General features: G+C 48.1%; 12 non-coding genes across 12 annotated transcripts; all 12 read left to right on the top strand.

Annotated features, from left to right (window-relative positions):
- Window positions 1-2,442: 2,442 nt before the first annotated feature.
- On the top strand, window positions 2,443-2,514 carry Trnac-gca (transfer RNA cysteine (anticodon GCA)). The gene has a single exon. It is a non-coding gene; the product is annotated as a tRNA-Cys (tRNA).
- A 9,557-nt stretch (window positions 2,515-12,071) lies between these two features.
- Window positions 12,072-12,142, top strand: Trnac-gca (transfer RNA cysteine (anticodon GCA)). The gene has a single exon. It is a non-coding gene; the product is annotated as a tRNA-Cys (tRNA).
- A 280-nt stretch (window positions 12,143-12,422) lies between these two features.
- Trnac-gca (transfer RNA cysteine (anticodon GCA)) lies at window positions 12,423-12,494 on the top strand. The gene has a single exon. It is a non-coding gene; the product is annotated as a tRNA-Cys (tRNA).
- A 75-nt stretch (window positions 12,495-12,569) lies between these two features.
- Trnac-gca (transfer RNA cysteine (anticodon GCA)) lies at window positions 12,570-12,641 on the top strand. Its single transcript has one exon. It is a non-coding gene; the product is annotated as a tRNA-Cys (tRNA).
- Window positions 12,642-12,716: 75 nt separating this feature from the next.
- On the top strand, window positions 12,717-12,788 carry Trnac-gca (transfer RNA cysteine (anticodon GCA)). Its single transcript has one exon. It is a non-coding gene; the product is annotated as a tRNA-Cys (tRNA).
- A 4,961-nt stretch (window positions 12,789-17,749) lies between these two features.
- On the top strand, window positions 17,750-17,821 carry Trnac-gca (transfer RNA cysteine (anticodon GCA)). Its single transcript has one exon. It is a non-coding gene; the product is annotated as a tRNA-Cys (tRNA).
- A 75-nt stretch (window positions 17,822-17,896) lies between these two features.
- Window positions 17,897-17,968, top strand: Trnac-gca (transfer RNA cysteine (anticodon GCA)). The gene has a single exon. It is a non-coding gene; the product is annotated as a tRNA-Cys (tRNA).
- A 74-nt stretch (window positions 17,969-18,042) lies between these two features.
- Trnac-gca (transfer RNA cysteine (anticodon GCA)) lies at window positions 18,043-18,114 on the top strand. The gene has a single exon. It is a non-coding gene; the product is annotated as a tRNA-Cys (tRNA).
- A 74-nt stretch (window positions 18,115-18,188) lies between these two features.
- On the top strand, window positions 18,189-18,260 carry Trnac-gca (transfer RNA cysteine (anticodon GCA)). Its single transcript has one exon. It is a non-coding gene; the product is annotated as a tRNA-Cys (tRNA).
- A 75-nt stretch (window positions 18,261-18,335) lies between these two features.
- Window positions 18,336-18,407, top strand: Trnac-gca (transfer RNA cysteine (anticodon GCA)). Its single transcript has one exon. It is a non-coding gene; the product is annotated as a tRNA-Cys (tRNA).
- Window positions 18,408-18,481: 74 nt separating this feature from the next.
- On the top strand, window positions 18,482-18,553 carry Trnac-gca (transfer RNA cysteine (anticodon GCA)). The gene has a single exon. It is a non-coding gene; the product is annotated as a tRNA-Cys (tRNA).
- A 5,039-nt stretch (window positions 18,554-23,592) lies between these two features.
- On the top strand, window positions 23,593-23,664 carry Trnac-gca (transfer RNA cysteine (anticodon GCA)). Its single transcript has one exon. It is a non-coding gene; the product is annotated as a tRNA-Cys (tRNA).
- The last annotated feature ends 809 nt before the right edge of the window (window positions 23,665-24,473 follow it).

Raw genomic sequence — 24,473 nt, 5'->3', positions numbered from 1 at the left:
CGAACGATACCGTGGTGCCTTAATACGCGCAAGAGCTGAAAGGCTGATAAGTGGAGAATCGCCGACGAAAAGAGCGTTGGGGGCGGAAAAGTGGCATGCGCGAAGGCAGCAAATAGTAGAAATTGAACGTGCAGGTATGATCACTAAGGATACTGACGAAATCGTTAGAACGTTTTCAGAGTACTATCGTGCGTTGTTTGCTCGCAGCGTAGTTGATATCGACCGTTTCAAACGTGAGTTTGTTTCCTTGATGACACGGTTGGACGATGTGACAAGAGAAGCTTTGTAGCAGCCCATCACAAATGAAGAGGTGGATTTTGCGATAGAAAACATGAACTTAGGGAAATCGCCGGGCCGAGACGGCCTTGGTGCAGCGTTTTATAAAACACTTAAGGGAACAGTCTCTCCAATTCTAACGCGTATTTATAACGAAGCTTACGAGCTTAAGTCGCTACCTCCATCTTTTGTTACTGCGCATACAATTCTGATACCTAAATCTGATGATACAGTAAAATTACGAAATGTAACTGCCTATCGACCCATAAGCTTGACAAACAGTGATTATAAAATCTTCATGAAAGTGTTAGCTAAGAGATTACAAACTGTTATCGCGGAAATTGTAGGGAAGCATCAGACGTGCGGCATTAAAGGGCGCTCCATCACTACGAACACTCATGTGGCACGTTCTATTCTGGAATGTTGTGATGTTACGGGTGCTGGAATAGCCATGCTACAGATAGACTTCGAGAAGGCGTTTGATAGGGTTCCCCATGACGCTCTCTTGTGTGTATTAGACCATGCCAATGTAGGCCACGTTATTAGAGAAGGCGTCGCGATGGCGTACAGCTCGTGCACGACGCAGTTAATAGTGAATGAAGTGGTTGGTGAGCGCATACCAGTGCTACGATCTCTGCGCCAGGGGTGCCCAATATGAGCATTGCTGTTTTGTTTGTACATCGAATCTTTTTGTCTACATGTTATTGCAAGCGAGCATATACGTGGGTTTAAACTGCAACAGGTCGAAGTGAGGTTGCTGGCCTATGCCGACGACATTGCCGCTTTTTGTAAGGATTATGACAGTGTTCTGCATGTTGTTAAAACTGTGGAAAGTTTTTGTCTTTCAAATGGAAGCTGCGTGAACTGGGGAAAGTCTCCGGGGGTTTGACACGGCTATTGGCCGTCTAAGCCAGACACTTTTCGTGAATTTAAGATTCGTGACCACTCCGGTTAAATATTTGGGAGTGCCCTTAGAAAATTATCAGGACAGCGAACCTTACTGGCGCAACGAAATGGGCAACTTACGCGAGAAAACCAATAACTGGAATGGCTGGAATCTGTCAGCCTTTGCAAGAGCGACAGTATGCAACCTACTTTTTATGAGTAAGCTGTGGTATGTAATGCAAGTGATACACTGTTCAAGAATGAATGTCCAGAAAATTCACAGAATATTTGCAGTGTTCGTTTGGGGCTCCTCATGCGAGCGAACAAGCAGAACCAATTTGTTTAGGCGAGTCCGTGATGGCGGGTTGGCGTTAGGCCATTTGTATCTACGTCAAATAGTTAATCGGTTTGTGTTCTTCAGGGAGGTAAAAGATCCCTTCCTTCGAACATTGTGCCAGGTTCGGTTGGGTAATGCCCTACCAGATCTTGTTGTCTCAACGGATCACATCCACGGTTGCATTCGGGGTTATTTAAAAGAGGTTGTTATGTCCACCCGTTTTTTGTGTGTGCGGTTTTCTACAAACTACTTAAGTGATGTGGGCCGGAAAAAGTTATACCGAGACCTGTGTGATGTGGTGTTACCTGTGCCGCTATATAGATCTTTCTACAGTACTTCAAGAGGAAAGGATGTGCTTAAGCGTGTCAAGAAAATGATGGTACCTCCACGCGTTAAAACTTTTTTCTTTCGCTTACACACCGGGACACTGACCGTCAAGACATGGATGGCAGAAAGGGGACTTTTTGTGCCCTGGGGAGTACACTGCCAAATAGGTAAGCGAGATGAAACTATTGACCATGTGTTTTTAGATTGTTGGGACGCGGTATTCCTGTGGGACATTTTACAGAGGACCCTAAAGAAAGATTTTCTGCTGCACCCTTAAGGAATCCGTTTCTTGGGTATCGATAACGAAGATGGAGTACCTTATGATTTAATTATGCTCATTGTATTGCACAGTGTCCGGAGATGTCGCATGGTCGTCCGAAATGCAGGCGTTGACGCCAGAGCAGCTCGCCAATACTTCAAAGAAGGTATTCACAGATATGTAGAAGAACAAAAAGCACGAATACCTGTGTCACACTGGTTGCCTTCTGTAGAATTGCTTTTGCATATAAAATTTTTTTAGAATTATTTTCTCCAAGACAAGAGAATCCTTTTAGAATTTGACTATTTTTATGTATTTCAGTACTGTATTTCTTGTAACTGGCAATAAAGAAAAAAAAAGGGGCATAGCTCAGTGGTAGAGCATTCGACTGCAGATCGAGAGGTCCCCGGTTCAAACCCGGGTGCCCCCTTTATCATTTGCATTTTTGCAATATTTTTGTGTCTGAAGCTCATAGGAACGCGCCTTCTCTGCATCTCAGTTGTTGGGGGCATATCTCAGCGATTCCACTTCCGGCTACCGTCGGGTACGGATGTGGTTGACATGAGCTCCGTCGGCATCGGAGCGGCTTCAGCGGCCGAACAGGGCCGCGGTACCAGGTTAAGTATGAACGAGGGTTCGGAGTATCAGGTGCTGCTGCTACAATTACCAACTGGGTGAGTTGTTTTGAACACTTTGTTTTTACACGCAGACATGCGTGCTAGACCGTATCGCGTGGAACATTTCCGGGACATGCTCGCAAGTTTGAAGTTGCTGCCCGACGTAGTTGCGCTAGGGGCGTATCAAATGAGTCACGTATGGGCAGTAACATTCAAGAACGGTGAAGCTGTGAAGCAAATGCTAAGTGCAAGAGATGTCAAGGTCAAAGAGCGTCGTTGCATGGTTATTGATCCTGGGAACCAAACGGTGCGTCTAAAGGTACATTGGATGCTTCACAACCTTCCGGATGAGGATGTGTGCGAAGCCTTGGCACTTTTCGGCACTGTCAAGGACATTACACGAGAACGGTGGCGTGTGCAAGGACTACGAGAGAAAGGTTCGTCAACACGGCTTTTCAGTTGGGTGTTGCGGAAGGGAGTGACAGTGGAAGACGTGCCACATTTGTTGCGTGTCGCGGCGGAACAGGCCTTGGTAGTAGCACCAGGCAGAGCATCGCTTTGCCTTCGGTGCAGGAACACCGGACGCATCCGTCGGGAATGCCGCGTTCCTCGTTGCGCACTCTGCCGTCGCTAAGGGCATGACGAGTCGCAGTGCGTGAAAACATAGGCGAGCGTGATAGGCAAAGGAGGAAATGGTTGAGCTTCTAATGGATGAAGCCGACGTTGCTGAAGTGTCTCCTGGTGATGCGGATCAGACGAAGGTACCGGCGACGCCCCCTGAGCAAAAGCCACGGGGACCAGTGGCGGGAAAATTGCCCGGGACAAGTGAGCCTGAAGATGAAGTGAAACAGGGCGCAAGAAACGACCCACACATGGTTGACAACGTAGACATAGAACCATCAAGCACCGATACGACTTGCAGCGACGAAGCGTATGCTGTGGAAATGGAAGTAGCTGGCGTAAGCAGGACCGTTGTGAAAAGAAATCGCGACCAAACCGACCGCGAGGACGACGAATTAGGAGACCCTACAAGCGAGGAACCGCCTGCAAAATCGGTGGTTACGCGTCGGCCGACCTTTCGACCGAAACCAGTTATCCCGCCGGATAGACAACCGGCGGCTACAAAGCTCAAGTAGGACGTGAACACGTGCCTGCGAAGGCGAACGGGCGGAGAACCACGTTCCATGGCTACAAAATCGAGAAAGGTCGTGTGCTACGCATCCAAGGTACGCGTGAAGACGGTTTTTGGAAATTGTGGGAATCTGTGTGTACTGACATGCATGCATCTGTTGTACGTGATGCACGTTGGGTGTAGGAGCGGAATGCGCAATATGCGGTCGGTTTGTTTTTAATCGACAATGGCAGTGAATCTGGTGAGAGGACTGCGAGTGGCCACGTTTAATGTACGTGGCCTTGCCGCAAGACGTCGGCAATATCAGGTCAGTCGCCTCCTTGCTGAAAATGAACTGGATCTGGTTGCAGTACAAGAAACAAAGGTTGAAAGGGAAGAACAAACTGATCGCATGGTAGCCACTTTTAGGAGGTATTATAACGCTTGTGTGTGCCATGCTGTGGGGACGTCCGGGGTCTGTTTACTTTTGATACGAAAAAGTTTGGATATCACTGAGCAAGGCGCTCACTGTAAGTGAAACTGGTCGTGTTATCGTTTTTGACTTTTCTTTCAGTGGTTTTGAGTGGAGACTTATTTGTGTGTATGCGCCCAATGATATGCATGAATGAAATGTGTTTTTCGCCGAAGTTGAACAGTATCTAAGTTGTGATAGCGATAGGTATATCATATTTTTGGGGGACTTCAATTGCGTCTGTTATGCTCAAGATTGCGCTAAGCGAACCGCAGTGCGGGACAAAAGTGCTCTGTTTTTAAACACCCTAGTTCAGGAATACAACTTAGAAGATGTTGGCCGTCTCTTAATCGGTACAACACAACCGCAATATACGCATTGTCAGCGTGGCAGTCAGGTGAGATTGGATAGAGCGTATGTTTCGCTTGACCTTGTACCAATATGTAACGGCTATGTTTCACAGCCGGTCTCTTTCAGCGATCATAGTATGGTGTTTTTCACCATTGGCACCCGACCAAAACAGTCGCGTTTCAACTGGCAGCTTTGGAAATTTCATCATAACCTTCTTGAAGATGAATGCTTTGTTACCAGAGTAAAAGAAGAAATAGCAAAAGTATTAAACGACCAGCCAAGGGACTATGCGGCAGCATGGGAAGAGCTAAAAATTAAGGTTAAAATGATCGCGATTGAAAGGGGATGCGTTAGGCGCCACAATGAAAAAATGAAGGAAAAGGAGCTCCAATGACAGCTCGAGTTCTTGCTTGAGATGGAGAGTGCCGAGCCTGGAAAGTTTACAGGTGATATTAGCACCGTTAAAAACGAATTGGACGCTATTGACATTAGAAAAATATAAGGCTGCCGTGATTCGGGCGCGAGCCGAAAGGCTATGGGTCGATGAGAGGCCAAACAAACGCGCCCTGGCCGATGAAAAGCGGTATGCTATGAAGAATGAAATTCAACAAATCAGGTATGATGATAAGATCACGTCGGATCAAAAAACGATAGAAAACGGCTTTGCAGAGCACTATCGGAAACTTTTTGGTGAAAGGCAACTGGTGGATTTAGGTTTTGAAACAGATTTCTTGAATGCCATGCCGCAACTTGATGATGACGTAAGAGAGAGATTAGAAGAACAGATCAGCAAACGTGACATCGAGCATGCGATAGAAGAGCTGGCTGACGGAAAGGCGCCGGGACCGGATGGGCTAGCATCTGCTTTTTATAAAGCTTTCGCACCTGAAGTGTGACATATATTATTACAATTGTTCGCTGAGGCAAACGAGAAAAAGCAAGTACCTTCGTCATTTCGTAGTGGCCATATGGTCCTAATCCCGAAAACAGACGATCACGAGAAACTTCCATCAGTAAGATCATATAGACCAATTAGCCTTACAAATAAAGACTACAAGGTATTAATGAAAATCCTGGCGAAGAGGCTGCAAACTGTGATCAAAGACATTGTCGGGCCACACCACACATGTGGCATCAAAGGGCGCACCATTTCCACCAACACTCATGTGGCGCGCAGTGTACTCGAATGCTGTGACGCCTTTGCAGGTCGAGTTGCTATGTTGCAGCTCGACCTAGCGAAGGCATTTGATCCAGTGTCACATGAAGCGCTGTTTCTTATTCTTAATTACGTAAACGTTAGCAATGTTATTATGGAAGGAGAAAAAAATGGCATATCGGGACTGTACTATACAGATTATCATTAATAAAAAGCTCAGTGAAAGGATTACAGTCAAATCCAGCGTCCGGCAAGGATGTCCACTCAGCCCCCTGCTTTTTGCGGTGTACCTTGAGCCATTCTGATTAGCCGTGATCCGTAGCGAGAATATTAGAGGATTTAGACTGCAAAGGACCGAAGTAAAATTGTTGGCGTACGCGGACGGCATTGCTGTTTTCGGCGATGATCGAGAAAGTATCCGAGAAGTCGTTTGCATGGCAAAAGAGTACTGCAAGCAAACAGGATCTGAAATAAATTGGGAAAAAAGCTGTGGCATATGGCATGCATGGTCATTGGGACGTAACGCCAGATTGTTTGGCATCGGCACGCTGGACGTCCACACCAGCAAAATATCTTGGAGTGCCACTCCAGCATTACAAAGATAGCAATGATTACTGGTTGGACGAAACTGATAAGATGAAGGAAAGAGCAGGTGGCTGGATGGGACGAGGCTTGTCAATGTTCGGCCGCGCTAGTGCTTGTAACTTGTTTTTAGTAGCCAAAGTGTGGTATGTAATGCAAATTCTGTTCATGGCTAGAGTGAATGTGCAAAATATACATAGGGTATTCGCTATGTTTATTTGGGGTTCCAGTTGGGAAAGGGTCAGCCGCAGTAATTTGTTTCGGTCAGTTCGCAGTGGTGGACTGGGTCTCGCTCACTTGTGTATCAAGCAGCTTGTGTCGCGCTTTTTCTTTTTACGAGACCAAAGTGATGGTTCCTTGCGAACAGTAATTCAGGTACCGCTGGCAAAAGCTCTGCCAGAGTTCATTATAGCGTCTTGTGAAGATAGAGGGCAAAGTGTGACTGGATATATGCGTGAAGTGGTTATGTCTTTTCGTATCTTGCATGCGAGGTTTTCCTCGGAATATTTATGTACCATCACAAAGAAAAAGCTCTATAAGGATTTAGTAGATGTTATGTTGCCAATACCTATATACCGAACTGTAAACTGTGGAGGACCAGGAAATGACGTTTTGAAGAGAGTAAGAAGGATGGCCGTAAGATCTACAGTTAAAAGTTTCTTTTTTAAATTGCATACCAATACATTGCCAGTAAAGACATGGTTAGAACAGAAAGGGGTTTACGTTTCATGGACAGCTAACTGCTTGCTCTGCAAAAAACCGGAGACCATTTTTCACAGACCCCGGTGAACGAGGCGCAGACGCGGGACTAAATTCCAAAGCCGACTTCTCAGCTTCCGAAAATAATCCCACGAAAGCAAGGACAATTAAGAGTGGCCCCTCTGATTCGCCAGCGAACGCCAGTTGCTGTCCAAAGACTGAGTCAGAGCCCAGAGTTGTCAAAACCCAACAAAATATATTCTTCACACAAGGCAGTTACACACACACTTGCACACTTAGGCTAGACACAACACAATACAAATCAGATGGGTATTAACAAACACAAGAAAATAATTCACGACAAGCACTAAGAGTCTAACACGTAAAGTACAAAATAAATAGGAACACTAGGTGTCCAGTCGTATTCACCGTGCTGGTTGGTCTTGGAGTCAGACGATCTCGGCGTAGCTCGCGCAATTCTCGAAGAAGGAACTTCTTCCGGAAATGCAGACGCTCGATGAACCCGTCGACTAGCTTGCCGGGGAATCCCCTTCTTCGGCAGACGCTCGGTCTTCATGTTACATCACTTCACCGGTGCGGACTGGACTCTCTGAACTCCCGAATTCCTGAATTCCACTGAACGATTCTAGCACGGCGGTTGTATAGCTTCTACAGGCGTTCTCGAACCTTCCTATCGGAGTCGTGATGTCGTAGCATGGCCAAAGCTTGGGAAGCTTCGCGTCTTTTCTCGTACCTTCGACCGCCGTCTGAGTGTTATCGGGGGGGGGGGGGGGAGGTGATGATGACTCATGCTGTTGGCGCGCGCGTACACGCTGTAGTTATCTCTCTCTCGACTCGCCGGGTGAGAAGGTGTCTCGGCGCGCTCGTGTCCTCTCTTTCTCTCTCTCTCCGGTTAACGTCGTTTCGTGGAGTCTCTTCCAGACGTTTCGGCGCCGTTGTTAGCGTTCTTGCTTGAGGCGTATGCGCTCTCCCCCTCTGTTGAAGTTGCCGCGGGGCCGGCGTGTTCTTTCGCTGGCTTGCGCGACACTCAGCGCGCGCTTGGATTACGCGCTCTTTTGTGACACTGCCCCCCACTTTAAGAATATTATGCAATAGTATTCAAGAAAACACAAAAGAAGCGCGCACAAGAGTCCACTACGCACGAGTCCGTAAGTCCATAAATCAGTCCACCACAAATCACACATCACTCGCGATACATCTAATACAAGTACAAGTCACACAAGTACACTTGGAATACACAATAACACATCGCTCGTGTAACTAGTACACTTATATTATACAATAATACATCTCTCGCGTAATGATTACACTTATACTATACAATCATACATATCTCGCGTAACAAGGCAAACATTTGAAATATAACATGTGGAACAAGTATACAAAACTATGACGGGGTAGTTTACAGAACAGAAACAAATACATAAACATAAACATGATACATAAACAAACAATCGGTGCACTCAACCAAAACACTTTGCACCACACACTAACCGTCAATGGTTATTAAATTTGAACTTCCTGTCCTTGGTCTTTCGATGGTGGTGTTTGACTTGGTTATGAGTCCCGGTCGGTTTATTTTCGGAATCGGGCGTGGAAGGGAGCTGGAAAGACCTTGTATGAGCCTTTGCTTGAGTTCGGGTGTCTGCTGCCGCGGTGTTCTCGTCAGCTGTGAATGGTTTTCCGCGAGCTTCTTCAATCGTCGAGGGTTCGATCTTCGACACTTCTTCCAAAGGTTTCGGATCGTCTGGGGCGCGAACTCCCTTGATGTTCCCTAGAATTAGGTCGTACAGTGAGTGGGCTGTCCATGCAAAGCGCAGTGACATTCCCACTGTAATAGGGGGTATCGACCTCAATTTTGGCTTCGGCAAGCTTCCTAGCCGTACCATCGATCAGGAAGACCAGATTGGTTTCGCCCGTGAGCTCTTCGTCTTTGACTAAGTCCCTTCGCACGATCACTGTGCTGGTGCCGGTATCTCGTAACACCGTAATTTGTTTTCCTGTCATTTTTCCGGCAAGGACAGGCATTCCCTTATCGGGAAATTCTGGGCGTTGTGTCATCACCGCATTAACGACCGGAATTCTTTTTCCGTCTCGGAGCTCTACAAAGTCGGCGTTTATGTCTTCTTGGTGTTTTGGCGGGGCATACACACAGGATGCCTGGGGAACTTCTTTTCCTCCGTTGCGGCATGTATCAGCTTTGTGCCCAGTTCGCCCAAATTTAAAACATTTGACGTCATTGGGGCGCGTAAAATTGGTCCGACAATTGCTAGCATGGTGGCCCAGTCGGCTACAGAGATAACACCTCGGAACCGGCTTCTGAGGGTTTCTCCTTTCATCGGATGTCGCTTTCTTTGCGTCACCTGGCTCCTCTTTTCTGATCTTGGAGAGATTGGTATCTCCCTGTGCTTCCAAAAATTGGTCTGCCAATTCCAACATATCTTGAAGCGATTTAGCCTTCCTTTCTTTCAGATAGAGAGACAGGCTCGGGTGGCAACTGATGAGGAATTGCTCCTTGCTCAGAAGCTCTCTAAGTGCACCGTACTCCTGTGCAGTCTCTGAAAGTTCGGTCCACCTATCAAAATAGTGACTGAGCCGCGCGGCAAATTGCATGGCAGTCTCGCCATCGGCGGGCTTTCCAGTCCTAAACTTATCTCGGAAGCCTTCTACGGTGAACCTAAATCTCTTCAGTAAAGCAGCTTTCACCCTTCCATAATTAGAGGCATCGGTTGGCGTCAGCCTACCGTACACACTAAGTTCTTCTCCACTCAAACACGTGCTCAACGCAGTGGCCCATTGATCCTCTGGCCAATTCTGGCTTTTAGCAACTGTCTCAAATCTGTGCAAGTAAGCATCGAGATCATCTTTTCTTTCATCAAATGTCACAAGCAGTTTGCTTGGGTTCAGACGGAAGCTAGTCTCTTCCCTTTCAGTGCTATCGACCCTTGCCTGAGCGGGAGCGTCTGTGCGCTGCTGCAAACGAAGTCGTTCGAGTTCTAACTCGTGCTGTCTTTGTCTTTCTCTCTCAGCTATTTCAGCTTCCCCCTGTCGCTCCTTCTCCTCTCTTTCTTCTTTTATCTGTCGCTCCTTCGCCTCTCTTTCTTTTTTTATCTGTCGCTCCTTCGCTTCTCTTTCTTTTCACTCCTGGGCCTCTCTTTCGCGCTCCTTTGCTTCTCTTTCTTCTTTGGCCCTTTCGGCCGCTAGCCTCTCTCTCTCTCTTTCTAAAGCTTCTTTTTCCTTCTGGCTAACCCACTTCCGTAGTTCCGCTGCGGAAAGACCCATCTTCTCACCAAGGGCAACTAATTTCTCTAGATACATAATGCCCTTCAAAAACTAGCCGCGTGCAAAATTATCTGCCTAGATTTCAACTATCAAACCGCTCTCTGCACACAAGTTAGCAAAACGTGGTGCAAAACTCAAAATCGTTTACAATGGCAATGTAAACGACCCTAGGCTGTTTCTCCCTATTATGGACAAACAATTTTCACCAGAAAAGTCCTTGTCGCGGACGCCAGAAATATTGTCACAGACCCCGGTGAACGAGGCGCAGACGCCGGACTAAATTCCAAAGCCGACTTATCAGCTTCCGAAAATAATCCCACGAAAGCAAGGACAATTAAGAGTGGGCCCTATGATGCGCCAGGGAACGCCGGTTGCTGTCCAAAGATCGAGTCAGAGCCAAGAGTTGTCAAAACCCAACAAAACATATTCTTCACACAAGGCAGTTACACACACACTTGCACACTAAGGGCTAGACACAACACAATACAAATCAGATGGGTATTAACAAACACAAGAAAATAATTCACGACAAGCACTAAGAGTTCAACACGTAAAGTACAAAATAAATAGGAACACTAGGTGTCCAGTCGTATTCACCGTGCTGGTTGGTCTTGGAGTCAGACGATCTCGGCGTAACTCGCGCAATTTTCGAAGAAGGAACTTCTTCCGGAAATGCAGACGCTCGATGAAACCGTCGACTAGCTTGCCGGGGAATCCCCTTCTTCGGCAGACGCTCGGTCTTCAGGTTACATCACTTCACCGGTGCGGACTGGACTCTCTGAACTCCCGAATTCCTGAATTCCACTGAACGATTTTAGCACGGCGGTTATATAGCTTCTACAGGCGTTCTCGAACCTTCCTATCGGAGTCGTGATCTCGTAGCAGGGCCAAAGTTTGGGAAGCTTCGCGTCTTTTCTCGTACCTTCGACCGCCGTCTGAGTGTTGTCGAGGGGGGGGGGGTGATGATGACTCATGCTGTTGGCGCGCGCGTACACGCTGTAGTTATCCCTCTCGCGACTCGCCGGGTGAGAAGGTGTCTCTGCGCGCGCGTGTACTCTCTTTCTCTCTTTCTCTCCGGTTAACGTCGCTTCGTCGAGTCTCTTCCAGACGTTTCGGCGCCGTTGTTAGCGTTCTTGCTTGAGGCGTATGCGCTCTCCCCTCTGTTGAAGTTGCCGCGGGGCCGGCGTGTTCTTTCGCTGGCTTGCGCGACACTTAGCGCGCGCTTGGATTACGCGCTCTTTTGTGACACCATTGATCATGCTTTCATTGACTGTTGGGATGCAATATTTCATTGGGACATCCTACAACGAACGCTCAAAAAAGATCTTCCAATCACACCGATAGGTGTACGTTTCTTGGGCACTGATAATGAAGGTGAAATACGGTACGATACGTTCATGCTCCTGAGCCTCCCCAGCTTGTGGAAGACAAAAATGTCGGTCCGTCATGCTGATATAAATGTTCGCACGACACGTGAAAATTTCATTCTCAGTATTGCAGATGTTAGAGAACATTATCAAGCGCGAACCGAGCCTCCTGAATGGGTGGCTATTCTCGATGACCTTGTAAATTTGAAAAGATTTTAATATGACCACGTCAGTCAAGTGTGACTGATGTATTTTATATGTGTACTCATGTTTTTGTTTTGGTTCAGTGTATTTCTGTCAAAACAGGCAATAAAGAAAAAAAGGGGGGGGGGGGCATAGCTCAGTGGTAGAGCATTCGACTGCAGATTGAGAGGTCACGGTTCAAACCCGGGTGCCCCCTTTATCATTAAATGGACCGTCTGATTCACTGCTATGGTGAGACGATACCGCATACCACGAAATTGCCCAATACTGCCGCCTCGCAAGACGGACAAAACCCCCACCTCATCCCAAGCTCACCAAGGGACAAGAAGTCACCTGGCGCCGACTCCAAACCTGGTAGCCACCTAAGCAAATTAACAAAATAAAGTTGTTTCCTCCTCCTCCCCTTTATCATTTTTTTGCAATATTTTTTGTGTCTGAAGCTCATAGGAACGCGCCTTCTCTGCATCTCTGTTGTCGGGGGCATAGCTCAGTGGTAGAGCATTCGACTGCAGATCGAGAGGTCCCCGGTTCAAACCCGGATGCCCCATTTATCATTTTTTTTATTTGCAATATTTTTGTGTCTGAAGCTCATAGGAACGCGCCTTCTCTGCATCTCAATTGTCGGGGGCATAGCTCAGTGGTAGAGCATTCGACTGCAGATCGAGAGGTCCCCGGTTCAAACCCGGTTGCCCCCTTTATCAATTTTTTTATTTGCAATATTTTTGTGTCTGAAGCTCATCGGAACGCGCCTTCTGTGCATTTCAGTTGTCGGGGGCATAGCTCAGTGGTAGAGCATTCGACTGCAGATCGAGAGGTCCCCGGTTCAAACCCGGGTGCCCCCTTTATCATTTTTTTATTTGCAATATTTTTGTGTCTGAAGCTCATAGGAACGCGCCTTCTCTGCATCTCAGTTGTCGGGGGCATAGCTCAGTGAGGCCGCGGTAACAGGAGTGTCGTTGCGGACAACGAGTACCAAGTTGTTTTGCCGAGTTTGCCAACAGGGCGTTTTGTTGTGAACACAGTTTTTTTTAAATTGTGATATCAGGGCCCGCCCATACCGGGTGGAAGATTTCCGCGATGCGCTCGCCCCGTTATTGCTCCTGCCGGAAGTGCTGGCTCTCGGGGCCTACCGTATGAGCCATGTTTGGGCCGTGACCTTCAAAGACAACGAAGCTGTGAAGAAGATCGTCAGTGTTGGTGAGCTACAGGTCAAGAAGGGCCGATGCCTCGTCATTGACCCCGCCAACCAGGATGTACGCTTAAAAGTGCATTGGCTGCTGCACACCGTTCCTGACGAGGACGTGCGTCTTGCCTTCGCGCCGTTTGGAAAGGTCACGGACGTCGCCCGCGACCAGTGGCGGGTGCATGGCGTGGCTGATAAGAACTGTACTACAAGACTGGTTACGCTCAAGTTGAAGCCGGGCGTAATGCTTGACGACCTCCCGCACCAGGTGAGCGTCGCCGGTGAGCTGGCTCTCGTGGTTGTGCCGGGCAGGGCCCCACTCTGCCTGCGCTGCCGCGGAACGGGCCATATTCGTCGCGACTGCCGCATTCCGCGGTGTGGTGCGTGCCGACGCTTCGGTCACGAAGAGAGTCAGTGCGAGCGGACGTACGCAAGCGTGACCGGACCCGTGAGCAACGACGACAACTCCGCCCTACTCATGGACGAGGCGGATATGGAAGACACATCGACCACGGCTAAGGAAGCAGCTGGCGAGGTGGCAGAGTCGGAGGCACGACTTCAGAAACAGGGGCAACATGTCGATGAAGCCGTCGCCACTGAACAGCAAGAGCAAGTGGAGGGCACTGTAGCCATGCCGAACCGTGAGGAAGAGAGCCCACCTGATCCGGGAGCGGCCTCCACCCCCCCTGAACATGAAGACATGGACACCCATACCGGGCTTGCCAACTTGCAGGCGGGGAAACGTCCGCGCGACCAGACCAATAGCCTGGCTACGATGCATGACAGCAGCGGCGGAGACGAGCCACCGCCCAAAGCGCCAGGTATGAGGAGACCAACCTTGAAGCTGCGGCCGAACATTACGGCCGATCCACGGCAGGCGGGTAAACCGCCTCCGTAGTTCTGTACTGTGTTTTGCTTGAGGCGGGTTGGGGGGTTCGTGAGTGCAATGGCCGTCACCCTGAGCGCTATTCTCTTGGATATGTGTCAGGAACGAGGGCCCGAGTTGCATTTGAGTGTTGCTTTCGAGAGGTCGGGTTGTGTTCCCTTTTGTGGCATTCGACGCGGTTATCGGCGCGTCATTATCAACACTCGTCCCTGCGTAACTGTGATGGGCACCATTCTACCGTGTAGTCATGGCAGCTAATATCGAAGGAGCGCTACGTGTAGCCACGTTAAATGTACGAGGGCTTGGTGCAAGAAGGCGGCAATGCCAGCTAAGTCGCGTACTCTTAGATAATGACTTGCATCTTGTGGGAATCCAAGAAACCAAAATAGAGAACCAAGAGCTAACCGACAGAATGGTGTCCAATTTTCGTGCGCACTTCGACGTGTGTGTTTCTCACGCTGTAGGTGGATCAGGTGGTTGCGCTATATTCATTCGAAGAAACTTTGGCATTTGTGTGAAGTCAGTGTTTTCGTGTGAAACAGGTCGCCTTTTAGTGGCTGATTTTTGTTATTGCGATATGGATTTCCGAGTCATTTGTGTCTACGCGCCGAATATTGAAACAGACCAGCGAATCTTCTTTGAGCGACTTGAAGCGTACGTAAACTGCCACAAGGTCGTCATACTGCTGGGGGATTTTAACTGTGTATGCACTGCTGACGATCGCGCAAAAGTTTTACGCGTTCGCGATAAGAGTGCTGTATTGCTAAATGCGCTTGTGCACGATTACGACTTGGAAGATATCGGTAGTGTCTTCGCCAGCGGTACCCACCCGCAGTTTACGCACTTCCAGCGTGATAGCCACGCTCGGCTAGATAGATTATATGTGTCAGCCGAATTGGTGCCCTTGTGTAGTGAATATGATGTGCAACCCATTGCATATAGCGATCACTGCTTGGTAACTGCCACCTTTGGGAAAAGACAGATCAAACACACCTTTAACTGGGACCTCTGGAAATTGAACGCGCAGTTGCTGGATGACGATGCTTTCGTTGATGCTGTTGCGAAGGAACTAGAAAGCCTGATTTCAGTCGAATTAGCAAGCTTCGCCATTAAATGGGAAGAATTTAAACAGAAAGTAAAAACAATGGCTATTGAAAGAAGCAGTGTCCTTCGGCATAACCTGAAACAGGCAGAAACGAACCTTCGCCAGCAACTGCAATTTTTCATCTGCATGGAAAGTGTCCAGCCTGGTGTGTATGTTAACGAAATAAAGGAAGTGAAAGCCGAACTCGAAAGGATAGACTCTGAGAAATACAAAGCCGCCGTTGTGCGATCAAGGTCTGAGAAGCTGTGGGCGGAAGAAGCGCCAACAAAACGAGCTCTCTCAGACGAGAAAAGGTACGCATGTCGGAAGGAAATCCGCCAGCTAGCTAAAGGCAATGACATCACGTCCGACAAAAACGACATCAAACAAGCGATCGTCGATCACTTCAAAGCCTTTTTAGGTCAACCACGCGAACCTAAAGATGGCTACCAGACGGAATTCCTTTCATTGATGCCAAAGCTCGATGAAGAAGTTAAGGCACGGCTAGAAAATCCCATTACCCTGAGTGAGATAGAGTGCGCAATAGACGAGTTGGCGCCCGGTAAAGCACCTGGGCCTGATGGCTTAGGGGCCACTTTCTATAAAACGTTTAAGTCAGCGCTGGCTCATGTCCTCCATCTAGTTATCAGCGAAGCGTATGACCGAAAAAGATTGCCCTTGTCTTTCACAACCTCGCATATTGTGTTAATCCCGAAGAGTGATGACGAAAAGAAACGTTTGTTGCCAGGCTCATATCGCCCGATAACTCTAGCCAACGTTGACTACAAAATAATTACGAAAGTTTTAGCGAAACGACTGCAAAGTGTCATCAAAACATTGGTAGGGCCTCACCAGACTTGTGGCATTAAAGGCCGCAGTATTACAACAAATGTACACGTGGTTCGAAGTGTGCTAGAGTGTTGCGACGCGATTGGCGATTACGTCGCGATGATGCAGATAGATTTGGCGAAAGCCTTCGACCTCGTCTCGCACAAGGCTCTACTATGCATACTCGAACATACGAACGTTGGCAGTGTCATAACGGAAGGCGTAACGATGGCGTACAAAGACTGCTCAACGCGAATCATTGTTAATGGGGAGCTCACCGATAGCTTTCGTGTGCTCTCGTCGGTGCGTCAAGGATGCCCGCTTTCGCCCCTTCTGTTTGCTGCTTATCTCGAGCCACTCTGTTTGGCCATTAAAAACAACGACCGCATAGCAGGCTATCGACTACCGGCAGCACACGTTAAAATATTGGCGTATGCAGATGACATCGCGATTCTCTGTACAAATAAAGCCAGCATTAAAGAGGCAACTACTGCAGTCGAAAAAATTTTGCGATTCAGCTGGAGCGCAGATAAATTGGGATAAAAGTTATGGCTTCTGGCATGGCAGTTGGGAAGACACGCCGGAGACCTTATCTCGATTGAATTGGTCAAAGTTGCCTACACAGTACCTGGGGGTGCCTCTCGGAAGTTACCGTGACGCCGAACCGTACTGACTCGACCAAGCTTCGAGAGCAAAGGAAAAGGCTGACGGTTGGAGAGGAAAGCAATTGTCAATGTTTTCTAGAGCCACTGTTTGCAACCTCTTTTTAGTTTCTAAGATATGGTTTGTTATGAATGTGTTGTGTGCTGCGCGGGTAAGCGTACAAAAAATTCACCGCATTTTCGCTACTTTCATTTGGGCCTCTACCTGGGAGAGGACGAGTCGAACAAACTTGTTTCTCCCGGTCAAGAAAGGTGGGCTTGGTCTGGTTCACTTGTTTTTGCGACAAATTGTGTCACGCTTTGTGTTTCTGCGGGATCAAAATGATCTCTTCGAACAATAGTACAAGTACGGCTGGGCAGACTTCTTCCGGGATTCGTTGTTTCGTCGGCTCAGAACATGCCGGGAACTGTGAAAGGATACCTGCGTGAAGTGGTGATGTCATATAGGATGTTAAATGTGCGTTTCTCACAGCAGTATCTGTCCACCGTTAAAAAGAAAAAATTGTACAGAGATCTTGTGGACACGATGCTCCCCGTACCTTCGTACCACTCGCCACACCGTGGAGGCCCCGGACAGGACGTGCTAAAAAGAGTGAAGAAAATGCCAGTACGACCATCGACTAAGTCCTTCTTCTTCCAATTATATACAAACACACTTCCCGATAAGACCTGGCTTCAGAGCAAGGGTATTTTCATCCCCTGGAACACCAACTGCTTTTTATGTAAAAAACCAGAAACAATAGAACATGTGTTCCTAGATTGCTGGGACCCGATCTTTCACTGGGACGTTCTGCGGAGAACGCTGAAGAAGCAGTTACCCCTGGACCCGTATGGGATACGCTTTTTGCCAATAGATACCTCAGAGCAAGTACCGTACGACCTCATTATGGTCCTGGGCCTCCACGCTATGTGGAAAACTCGCATGCAATTTGAACATGCAGACTTAGTTGTAATACCGGTGCGAGAACACTTCATTGAGAGTGTTGTTTACGTGAGAGACGCTTACAAATCACTGCCTGATCCACCACAATGTATGTATGTACTCGATGAACTGGTGTCACTGAAAGATTTTAGTGCTGTGTTGGCCAAAGTGTGGCTGGCACGTTTTATCATTTGTAACATTTGATTTTGTACGTCGACGGCGGCAATAAAGAAAAAAAAGGGGCATAGCTCAGTGGTAGAGCGTTCGACTGCAGATTGAGAGGTCCCCGGTTCAAACCCGGGTGCCCCCTTTATAATTTTTTTTATTTGCAATATTTTTGTGTTTGAAGCTCATAGGAACGCGCCTTCTCTGCATTTCAGTTGTCGGGGGCATAGCTCAGTGGTAGAGCATTCGACTGCAGATCGAGAGGTCCCCGGTTCAAACCCGGGTGCCCCCTTTATAATATTTTTATTTGCAATATTTTTGTGTCTGAAGCTCATAGGAACGCGCCTTCTCTGCATTTCAGTTGTCGGGGGCATAGCTCAGTGGTAGAGCATTCGACTGCAGATCGAGAGGTCCCCGGTTCAAACTCGGGTGCCCCCTTTATCATTTTTTTATTTGCAATATTTTTGTGTCTGAAGCTCATAGGAACGCGTCTTCTCTGCATCTCAGTTGTCGGGGGCATAGCTCAGTGGTAGAGCATTCGACTGCAGATCGAGAGGTCCCCGGTTCAAACCCGGGTGCCCCCTTTATCATGTTTTTTATTTGCAATATTTTTGTGTCTGAAGCTCATAGGAACGCGCCTTCTCTGCATTTCAGTTGTCGGGGGCATAGCTCAGTGGTAGAGCATTCGACTGCAGATCGAGAGGTCACCGGTTCAAACACGGGTACCCCCTTTATCATTTTTTTATTTGCAATATTTTTGTATCTGAAGCTCATAGGAACGCGCCTTCTCTGCAGCTCAGTTGTCGGGGGCATAGCTCAGTGGTAGGGCATTCGACTGCAGATCGAGGGGTCCCCCGTTCAAACCCGGGTGCCCCCTTTATCATTTTTTTTATTTGCAATATTTTTGTGTCTGAAGCTCATAGTAACGCGCCTTCTCTGCATTTCAGTTGTCGGGGGCATAGCTCAGTGCAGGTATTCTACTTCCGGCCGTGATAGCAAACGGACGCTTGTGGTATGAGCTCCGCCGGAGCGGTATCAGCGGCCCAGGTGGGCCGCGGAAACAGGTTTTTTGCTGATGACCCCCAGGACTATCAAGTTGTTCTGCCGTCGCTGCCAACAGGTACATCTGTTGCGAATACTGTTTTTCTTCACGGGGACTTGAAAGCCTGGCCTTATCGTGTAGAAGATTTTCGGGACATGTTGGTTCATCTTGGAGTGCTCCCTGAAGTAATAGCTTTGGGGGCGTTCCAGATGAACCACGTTTGGGCCGTCACGTTCAAAAGTGCCGAAGCTACTAAGAAGATGGTAGGAATCGGTGAAGTACGGGTCAAGGAGAAACGGTGCCTTATGGTTGACCCCGAAAATCAAGAAGTACATATAAAGCTCTACTGGGTACTACATAATGTAGCAGATGAAGAAGTGCGTTCTGCCCTGGCACCGTACGGGAAAGTGAGTGATGTCTACAAGGAACGCTGGCGAGTGCATGGAATAGCTGACAAGGGCTCGTCAACGCGCACAGTTGGTCTGAAGCTCAAGCCTGGTGTGACGCTAGAAGATTTACCCCATCAGTTGCGGGTTGCAGGAATCATGGCGCTACTCGTCGCACCGGGACGCCCCCCGCTATGCTTGAGGTGCTATGCCACGGGTCATATCAGGCGTGACTGCCGGGTACCGCGGTGTGCTAAGTGTCGGCGATATGGCCATGATGAAAGCAGCTGCGTGCGAACCTACGCAAACGTGGCGGGTGTCAAAGCGAATGAAGAAATATCGACGGAACATCTAATGGACGAGGCAGACGCGGCTGAAACTACCCCCGAGGCAGACAGCTCGCGAATTCCTGGTGCGGACACACCGCCCACGTGAAGCAAAAGGATGCAACCTTTACTGAGGAAGTGACCGCCAACACTTCGACTGAGGCTGCAGAGACATTGGTGACGGGCGCCCCAACGAGCCAAGGCAATGCACCTGGCGTGAGGGTCGAGGAAGACCCTGTAACTACAGACGTCACTATGAGTAGTGCCAGCAGCCTTGCGTCAAAACGACTCCATGAAGATGGCAAAGACGGGCACGCGACCGACCAGATTGCAACGGATGAGCCGCCTGTGAAGACGACACCTATTCGAAGGGCTACATTGAAATTCACACCGAAAATACCGCTCGAGCCACGGCCCGAGCGGAAACCGCCGGCCCCGCCGGCGACGTGACGTGACGTCCCTTTTTTTCTTTCAACCGGACAATAGCAGCGGAGTGGACCGGAGGAGACAATGCGTCGACGCCGCCACGGCAAAATCAAAGTTGGAATCAAAATGGCTGGAGTGACTTGGATATGCTTTATAAATGTGAGTGGGTTGTCGTCTTGTATCAAGCAAGGTACTACCATGCGGTTTTGTGTAGCGTAAAAAAAATGGCAATTACTCTTCAAACACCTCTTTATGTGGGCACCCTTAATGTGCGGGGCTTGTCGACGCGGAGGAAGCAATACCAGCTGAATCGACTGTTTGTGGAAAATGAGCTGGACGTAATTGCCATACAGGAGACAAAGATTGGAAGTGAAGAAGGAACAAACCGCATGGTTGAACCTTTTAGGACGTACTACAATGTATACGTTTCGCATGCAATTGGTACCGCCTGTGGTTGTGTACTGTTTGTGAAGCACTCCACAGGAATATCTGTTGACAGTGTGTACACGTGTGACACTGGGCGGCTTATTGTATGTGACATAACGTTGCAGGCCCAGAATTTCCGAATAGTTGGTTTATATGCCCCAAACGTAGCAAATGAGCGCAGATTGTTTTTCGAAAGTGTTGAACATTATCTGACCTGTGACAGGACTGTTATAATGATGGGGGATTTTAACTGTGTCTGCAGAGTAGAGGATAGGGCAAGAGTTTCCGCGATACGGGATGCGAGTGTATCAGTATTAACTCACTGACTGTAGAACACCAATTAGAAGATGTAGCGTACTTCCTATCAAACGGTACATTGCCTCGGTTCACCCACTACCAGCGGGACAGCCAAGCTAGACTGGACCGAATCTATGTTTCGGCAGATTTGGCACTCTTTTGCAATAAATACGATGTTAAAAACGTTTCTTTTAGCGACCATAGCTTGGTTATATGTACGCTAGGCCCGAGGAAACCAGCGAAGTTCAACTGGGAGCTGTGGAAATGCAATGTTAAGATCCTCGATGATGAGGTATATGTGCAGGAAATAAAAAGAAAAATTGGAGATCTACTGGAAAGTGAACCTGGGTGTTACGCTGAAGCATGGGAAGATTTCAAACAAAACGCGAAAATTTCAGCCATGGAAAGAGCCGGCGCATTGCGTAGACAGCAAAGGAAAGAATAAACTGAGCTTCAAAGTCGGCTTGACTTTTATTTGAATGCGGAAACTGCAGCTCCGGGTACCTTTGCCAGAGAAATAAAAGAAGTTAAAAGCAAACTAGAAGTAATTAATACAGAAAGATACAGAGGAGCAGTAGTACGCGCACGTGCGGAAAAAATATATATGGGTGAAAACCCGACCAAACGTGCTCTATCAGACGAAAAAAGCTATGCGTCGCGCAACGAAATAAAAGCGATAATGTACAGAGATGAAGTTGTGCGAGACGAGATACTGATACGACGCGCTTTTGTCGATTATTATCAAGAATTGCTTGGCCACGAACCACAGATTGAGGAAGGATTTCCATGCGATTTCTTGAGGCTCATGCCAAAACTAGAAGAAGAATTTAAAACGAACCTCGAAGCTCCAATCAACGTTGCAGAAATTGAGTGGGCGATCGGGGATTTGAGTGCAGGGAAATCACCAGGCCCTGATGGTTTGGGTTCAGAATTCTACAAGGCGTTTAAAACGGAAATACCAGTTGTCCTCCTTAACGTTATAATTGAGGCATACAGAAGAAGGAAGTTACCCCCTTCTTTCAGGCAGAGCCATGTTGTACTTTTTCCAAAAACAGACGATCCAGCTGCATTGCTGTCAGTACGAGCGTATCGACCAATAAGTCTAACGAACACGGACTACAAGATTTTCGCTAAAGTTTTAAGCAGAAGACTTCAAAGCGTTATAACCAAACTTGTAGGGCCACATCAGACTTGCGGCATAAAAGGAAGGTCCATTCTGACCAACATACACGTGGCTAGAACAGTCCTGGAGTGCTGCGATGCCTACTCCGGGAAAGTCGCAATGTTACAACTCGACTTAGAGAAGGCATTCGACAGAGTTGCGCATAAAGTCCTTTTCAACATTATAGAATATATCAATGTCGGGATGGTCTTGATGTAAGGCATAACAATGCTGTGTTATGCGGACATTTCTAGCAGGATTAAAGTTAATAAATCATTAACTGCCAGTTTGCAGATAAAGTCCTCTGTTAGGCAAGGATTCCCATTGTCTCCTTTACTGTTTGCGCTGTACCTGGAGCCTTTCTGTTTGAAAATCATGTCGTCCAGTGCAATAAAAGGTTTTAAGTTGAGCACAAGCGAAGTTAAGCTACTCACATATGCTGACGACATTGCTGTTTTCTGTACTGACCAAGCAAGTGTCAGGAACGCGGTGAGTGTCGCGACGAGTTTTTGTAAAATGACAGGCAGCGTTATCAATTCGGACAAATCTTTGGGCCTTTGGCATGGGGATTGGGATGACACCCCTGCAGTCTTTGAAAACATGCAGTGGACGGTTTCACCAACGAAATACCTCGGGGTGCCTTTAAATCACTACAGAGACACTAATGACTATTGGAAGAATGAAGCAGAGCAAATAAAGGAAAAATATACCAAGTTTGGAGGGAGAGACCTATCTATATTTGCAAGGTCAACAGTGTGTAACCTCTTTCTGGTAGCCAAGATCTGGTACGTTCAAGTATTGTGTGCGACGAGAGCAAGCATTCAAAGGCTGCACTGGGTGCTTGCAGTATATATATGGGGTTCAACATGGGAGCGTACAAGTCACACAAATTTATTCCGCTCCTTGAAAAGTGGCGGACTGGGCTTGGCGCATTTGTTTTTAAAACAGGTAGTGTCCAGATTTATCTTTGTGCAGGACCAAAGCAAAGGTTTCCTACGTACTGTTATTCAAATGAGATTATGTGATGTTATGCCGGCGTTTATTGTGTCATCTGATCGGGTAAAAGGGCCGGAAGTACGAGGCTTCCTGCGAGAAGTCGTCTGGTCTTACCAGTTCCTCGTGGCACGGTTCTCGTTGGAATACCTCAGCAGCGTCACTCGAAAGAAACTGTATAAAGATGTTGTTGATGTATCTCTGCCAGAACCATCGTATCGCTCCATGTTTCCAGCAGGGGCTGGCAAAGACGTACTGAAAAGGGTGAAGCGGATGCCAGTACGATTTACGGTTAAAACGTTTTTCTTTCACTTGCACACCGGAACTCTGCCCGTTAAACCGTGGTTAGAGCAGAAGGGTATTTTCGTGCCTTGGACGATAAATTGCTTACTGTGCAAAAAGCCGGAAACTATTGACCATATTTTCCTGGATTGTGAAGATTCCACCTTCTTATGGGACATACTGCAGCGCACCTTGAAAAAAGATTTGCCGCTTACCCCATATGGCATCCGCTTCCTCCCAACCGCAAACGATAAAGGAGTGCCGTATGACATGTTTATGGCGCTATGTCTTCATAGCATATGGAAAACAAGAATGGCAGTGCATCATGCCGACTTAAACCCCCAGCCTGCCAGAGAATATTTCAAAGAAGGCATCGCCTTCATTCGTGAGATATTTAAAGCGCAGGAATGATCCACCACAATGGATGCCGGTATTAGATGCTCTTGTTAACCTGAAGCGGTTTTAATTACCCACGTTTGCCGAAAGCAGGCAAGCGTTTTTAATTACAGAATGTAGCATGTATTAGTGATTTTTTTTGTTTTGTATCTTTCCTGAGAAAGGAAATAAAGAAAAAAAAGGGGCATAGCTCAGTGGTAGAGCATTCGACTGCAGATCGAGAGGTCCCCGGTTCAAACCCGGGTGCCCCCTTTATAATTTTTTTTATTTGCAATATTTTTGTGTCTGAAGCTCATAGGAACGCGCCTTCTCTGCATCTCAGTTGTCGGGGGCATAGCTCAGTGGTAGGGATTCTGCTTCCGGCCACCGAGCGTGACGGACGCATGATGACGGGCTCCGTAGGAGCGGCTTCAGCGGCCCAGAGCGGCCGCGGTAACAGGAATTTTGCTGCTGACGAGTATCAAGTTGTTTTGCCGAGTTTGCCAACAGGGCGTTTTGTTGTGAACACAGTTTTTTTACATTGTGATATCAGTGCCCGCCCATACCGGGTGGAAGATTTCCGCGATGCGCTCGCCCCATTATCGCTCCTGCCGGAAGTGGTGGCTCTCGGGGCCTACCGTATGAGCCACGTTTGGGCCGTGACCTTCAAGGACGACGAAGCCGTGAAGAAGATAGTCAGCGTTGGTGAGCTGCAGGTCAAAAAGGGCCGATGCCTCGTCATTGACCCCGCCAACCAGGATGTGCGCTTGAAAGTGCATTGGCTGCTGCACACCGTTCCTGACGAGGACGTGCGTCTTGCCTTCGCGCCGTTTGGAAAGGTCACGGACGTCGCCCGCGAGCGGTGGCGGGTGCATGGCGTGGCTGATAAGAACTCTACCACAAGACTGGTTACGCTGAAGTTGAAGCCGGGCGTAATGCTGGACGACCTCCCACACCAGGTGAGCGTCTCCGGCGAGCTGGCTCTCGTGGTTGTGCCGGGCAGGGCGCCACTCTGCCTACGCTGTCGCGGAACAGGCCATATTCGTCGCGACTGCCGCATACCGCGGTGTGGTGCGTGCCGA

The sequence above is a fragment of the Dermacentor silvarum genome, chromosome 1 (assembly GCF_013339745.2).
Source record: "Dermacentor silvarum isolate Dsil-2018 chromosome 1, BIME_Dsil_1.4, whole genome shotgun sequence".
NCBI lineage: Eukaryota > Metazoa > Arthropoda > Arachnida > Ixodida > Ixodidae > Dermacentor > Dermacentor silvarum.
The sequence above is the reverse complement of the archived record's forward strand: the minus strand, read 5'-3'. Positions and strand labels throughout refer to the sequence as shown.